This window comes from Saimiri boliviensis, chromosome 5 (assembly GCF_048565385.1).
Source record: "Saimiri boliviensis isolate mSaiBol1 chromosome 5, mSaiBol1.pri, whole genome shotgun sequence".
Lineage (NCBI taxonomy): Eukaryota > Metazoa > Chordata > Mammalia > Primates > Cebidae > Saimiri > Saimiri boliviensis.
This window is the reverse complement of record NC_133453.1, coordinates 140285891-140291890: the sequence shown is the minus strand read 5'-3', so window position 1 is coordinate 140291890 and position 6000 is coordinate 140285891.

The window sequence follows — 6000 nt, the reverse complement described above, 5'->3', positions numbered from 1 at the left end:
ATGAGGATAGGAATGAGGTCTGGCAGTGGCCAAGGCTGAAGTTATCGCTGAGGCTGCTTCACTCTCATGTCTGTTGCTTGATGCTGGCCATGGCTGCGACCTCAGCTGGAACCCATTCACAGGGTCACTCCATGTAGTTCGAGCTTTCTCACAGCATCTCATCCTTGCACTTCTTAGATGGGCACTCAGGACTCCAAAGATGAGTGTCCCAAGAGAACATTAGGTTGAGAATAATTCTTTTATTTTTTCTTTGAGACGGGGTCTTACTCTGTCATCCAGGCTGGTGTGCAGTGGCGCAATCTTGGCTGACTGCAAACTGCACCTCCCAATTTCAAGCGATTCTCCTGCCTCAGCATCCCGAGTAGCTGGGATTGCAGGTGTGTGCCACCAGGCCTAGTTACGTTTTGTATTTTTAGTAGAGATGGAGTTTAACCATGTTGCCCAGGCTGGTCTCGAACTCCTGACCTCAAATGATCTGCCTGCCTTGGCCTCCCAAAGTGCTGGCATTACAGGCTCTGTGACGGTCCAAAAACCTTCCCTTTTTTGTTCTTCTGCCATGACTTTATCCTTTCTGTGCATGAGAAAGATTCATCTCCCCTTCCCCTTCTGTACTTACTTGCTATCCTATTGCAATTTTTCAGACCAGTGAACTTTTCTCTGCTCTTGTCTCATTCCTCAGCTGCTTGAAATACACATTTTCATTTTGTTTTCCTTCTTTACAGCCATTGTCTTGCCTCCTCAAATCCTATCTTATATTCCACATGACTCATGCCCTTCTCTGCTCTGACTTGTCTTATCCCAGGAGCCAGTTGTCCAGCACAGTGTCATGTGACAGTGGGCCGTGGTGTCACATGTCTGGCATCTCCACCAGATACAGCTTTGAGATCTTCATGATGAAGCTTGCTCCAGTACAAAGGCTTTCAGGCAGGGTTTGCTGTTCAGCTGCTAACCTTTCTTTGGTAAGCATTTACTATATTGCATCATCAGTGAAATTACTTTTTTCTTGATCTGGACCTTTAGTCTCCAAATACCACCCACTTGGGACATTCTTTGTTTTTGTTTTGTTTTGTTTTTGAGATGGAGTCTTGCTCTGTTGTCCCATCTGGAGTGCAAAGATGTAATCTTGGCTCATTGCAACTTCTGCCACTCAGGTTCAAGTGATTCTTGTGCCTCAGTCTCCCGAGTAGCTGGGATTACAGTCCTGTACCACCACACCTAGCTAATTTTAGCCATGTTGGCCAAGCTGGTCTCAAACTCTTGGCCTCAAGCAGTCCGCCTGCCTTGGCCTCCCAAAGTGCTGGGATTACAGGCATGAGCCACTTAGGTTGGGTCTCTTTTATCCTCTTAGTATAAAGTGATATATGTCCACTTTAGAAAATTTATAACACACAGACAAGCAAAAATAAGAAAACAAACACTGTAGACAGAGACATTGTTAATACCTTCATGTAGGCTGGCCCCTTCGCATCATTTTTCTTTCAAATTATGTTTTTTACTTTTCGTATTATTAGTTTTTTGAGACAGTCTGTCTGTGTCGCCTAGGCTGGAGTACAGTGGTGTGATCTCAGCTCACTACAACCTCTGCCTCCCAGGTTCAAGCAATTCTCCTGCCTCAGCCTTCTGAGTAGCTGGGACTACAGGCACGTCTGTAAAAAAATCACCACGCCTGGCTGATCTCTTGTATTTTTAGTAGAGATGGGGTTTCACCATGTTAGCCAGGATGGGCTCAATCTCCTGACCTCATGATCCACCCACCTCAGCTTCCCAAAGTGTTGAGATTACGGGCGTTAGCCACTGTACCCAGCCTAATTATGTTTTTTGTAGCCAAAAAAGTAGTCTTACCACTTAGATGGTCCAAGCCACTTCCTATTTTATTGAACCAGTTCTGCAGAACTCCATTCCCTGGCCCCAGCTGATTGGAGCAGGCATGGTCATCTGACCCAGCTGGGCTAGTTCCTGCTCTTGCCCTGGGATTAAACCAGATTGTATGGGGGACTGGTACTATAATATCACATTGACATATGTATTAGTCTATTCTCACACTGCTAAAAAAAAAAAAAAAAAAAAAAAAGGACATACCCAAGACTTTGTAATTTGTAAAGGAAAGAGGTTTAATGGACTCACAGTTCCACATGGCTGGGGAGGCCTCACAATCATGGCAGAAAGTAAAGGAGAAGCAAAGTCATGTCTCCCTGGCAGCAGGCAAGAGAGAGCGCAGGGGACCTCCCCATTTATACAACCACTAGATCTCATGAGACTTACTCACCACCAGGAGAATGGTATGGGGGAAACTGCCCCCATGATTCCATTATCTCCACCTGGTCCCACCCTTGACACATGGGGATTATTACAATTCATTGTGAGATCTGGGTGGGGGCACAGCCAAACCATATCAACATGGGATTAGAATTTGTACCTCAAGTCTAGGTGCGGTGGCTTACACCTGTTAATCCCAGCACCTTAGAAGGCTGAGGCTGGCAGATCACCTGAGGTCGGGAGTTCAAGACCAGCCTGAACAACGTGGAGAAACCCTGTCCCTACTAAAAATACAAAATTAGCCAGGCTTAGTGGCACATGCCTGTGATCTCAGCTTGGAGGCTGAGGCAGGAGAATCGCTTGAACCTTGGAGGTGGAGTGTGGTGAGCCGAGATAGTGCAACTGCACTCCAGCCTGGGCAACAAGAGCAAAACTTCCATCTCAAGAAAAATAAAGGATTTGTACCTTGAAAGTTAAAGCTTTAGTGGAGAAGGTGGTTTGCAAGAGATGAGCAGAGGAGACAGTGAGAAGCAGAGGAAGAGATGGCAGAGTTCTAGGAGCAGAGACTTCTTATATCCTAGCACTGATCCCTGCAGGGATTTTTGTGGAATAGCTTTGCATCCTTACCTAACATTGTCTTTAATGAAGCAGTATCTATGGTATTCCAATATTTTCATCTAGTAATGTCTAGGCAGGATGACAGGTACAGGCTTTGTTCACTGAAGAATACATCATCTTTTTCTTGGAGTAACTATTGTGGGTGTCTCAATACTTACGAGAGAAGTACAATTTGTAGGAGAAGCTTGAGCTCTGGTGTTAAATGGTACTGAGTTCAACTGCCTGCCCTGATACTTGTTGACTGTGTGATTTGGGAAAATTATTTAAACACCCTGTGCCTCAGTTCCCTCCTCTGTAAGATAGGCACAACAAGAAGTTTAAATGATTTAATGATTCTTAAAGCTTGAAGAACATTTTCTGTCATATAAGTGAAGGTGCAGTAGATTTCACCTGTCATTATTTATAATTATGAACCCAGTACTCTGCTATTGCTCCTGTAACAGCCCTTCTATTTTCTTCTCCTTTTTTTTTTTAAATGGAGTTTCGCTCTTGTTGCCCAGGCTGGAGTTTAATGGTGTGATCTCAGCTCACTGCAACCTGTGCCTCCTGGGTTCAGACGATTCTCCTGCCTCAGCCACCCAAGTGGCTAGGATTACAAGCATATGCCACCACGCCTGGCAAATTTTGTATTTTCAGTAGAGACAGGGGTTTCACCACATTGGTCACACTGGTCTTAAACCCCTGACACTGTGTGATCTGCCCACCTCGACTTGCAAAGTGCTGGGATTACAAGTATGAGCCACCATGCCCTGCCTCTATTTTCAACATTATAAACAGAACGGCAATGAACATCCTTACAGTCAAATATTTGTGCATGATTATTCTTTGAGAAAAATGCTGAGAAGTTGCATTATTGGATCAAAGATTACGGACATAAAAAATTTTTAAACACGCACTAGGGACCGGAAGTGGTGGCTCATGCCTGTAATCCTGGCACTTTGCAAGACTGAGGCAGGCAGATGATGAGGTCAGGAGCTCAAGACCAGCCTGGCCAATATGGTGAAACCTTATCTCTACTAAAAATATTAAAAATTAACCAGGCATGGTGGCATGCGGCTGTAGTCCGAGGTACTCAGGAGACTGAGGCAGGAGAAATGCTTGAACCCAGGAGGCGGAGGTTACAGTGAGCCAAGATTGCACTACTGCACTCCAACCTGGGTGACAAAGTAAGATTCCATCTCAAAAAACAAACAAACAAACAAACAAAAACAAACAAACCAAAAACATGCACTAGGATGGCTGTCTCTGAATCTTCAGTGTTATCTACCATCCCCATCTTAACCATTTTCTTCTTGGCCTCAGACATGGAGAAAACATGTTTTTTTCTGAGTCCAGGATGTGGTCTATGTTCACTTTCCAACAAAATTAAAACGTCATATCTGACATTTGAGTTGGAACTCTTTGGGGTAAATTTAATTAATTTATTTAGCTATTCACTCACATGTCAGGTATAGATTAAGTTTATATATAGCCTAGATTTATGGATTCGGTTTATATTTGGAGAGCTGGCTGGAGTGTTGCTAATGATGGAGTAGGCTTTGCAGCCATCATAGGAAGAGTTCCAGATGGTCCTAAGGAAGTCAAATGTAGAGGAAGGCTTACAATATCTGTAAAATCTTTCTTTTCTAGAAACAGGGACACTTGGAATAAGAACATCTTTATCTGTTGATGCCCCTGGAACGACTTCCCTTCAGCAGACCCTTCCCTGACTTCAAGGCTCTGGAAAATGTCAATATGAAATTGAGTGAGATGCTTCATTGAGCCACCCCCTGTGCTGTTACCCTTAGGAAGACAAAGGTAACCCCATATGATCCTTATCCTCAAGAGCATAGTTTGCTGGGGAAGTAGATGTGCAAACAATTAAAGGGCAAAGTTAAATTCACCAGACTGGTGGTGGATACCTGTAAAGAAATCCCAGAATAAGGCATTCCAAGAGCCAAGGTCTACATGCAGTTAGCCACTTGGTCCCCAGGGGGTTTCAGCTGTTCTAAAGTTATAATATTTGTTTATTATTTTTAGTTACCAACAAAACGCTGGAGATTTTAGGTAAAAATACATATTTCTGTCTTACCTTGAGAAAACAAGAGAATTGGCAATAATGAGCCCCTATTCCACCATGGCAACAGTGAGGCCTGGCTGATCTTTTAGCCAGGGAATGAAATGAGTTCTCCTGCTGGGAGCGGTGGCTCATGCCTGTAATCTCAGCACTTTGGGAGGCTGAGGTGGGCGGATCACTTAGGTCGGGAATTTGAAATCAGCCTGGCCAACACAGTGAAATCCTGTCTCTACTTAAAATACAAAAATTAGCCAGGAGTGATAGCGGTCAGCTACTCAGGAGGCTGAGGCTAGAGAATCCCTTGAACCTGAGAAGCACAGGAGGCAGAGGTTGCAGTAAGTGGAGATTGTTCCACTGCACCCCAGCCTGGGTGACAGAGTGTGACTCCATCTCAAAAATCAAAGATATGAATTCTCGTTTTTAACTACAGCCCCACCACTCCCTGTAGTCTCATCCTGTACTACTTCATTTATTTATGCTATTTGTGTGGGCCCTGTGAGTTTAAGACCCATAACCTATGGGAAGAAGGCCTTTGTTCTTTCACAGGATAACAGGGAAGAGTCAGAAAGATCTGGAAAGGGAGGCCTGCAGTTTAAGCAGGAATTTGCAATGCAGAGTGGTGGAAGGAAAGTGGAGCACTTAAGGCAGGGGCAACAGCATGTGCAGAGGCATGGGGTTGGAGCACAGGAGGCCTGCTTGGACAAAGACAGGCTGACAAGGATGGCAAGAAAGTTGAGTATTTAATGAAAGGGATCAATAAAAAGAACTGGAGAAGTATGTGAGTGCCAGCTCATGAACAGTCTGGCATGCCAAAATAGAGGCTTTGGATTTTGCTCTGTAAAAACTAGACTGGGCCTGGTGTGATGGCTTATGCCTGTAATCCCAGAACTTTGGGAGGCCGAGGCTGGTGGTCACTTGAGGTCAGGAGTTCGAGACCAAACTGGCAAAAACCTTATCTCTACTAAAAATACAACAAAAAATTAGCCAGGTATCATGGCTCACACCTGTAATTCTAGCTACATGGGAGGCTGAGGCAGGCTGCTTTGGTAAATGAATGAATTCCAAAATGC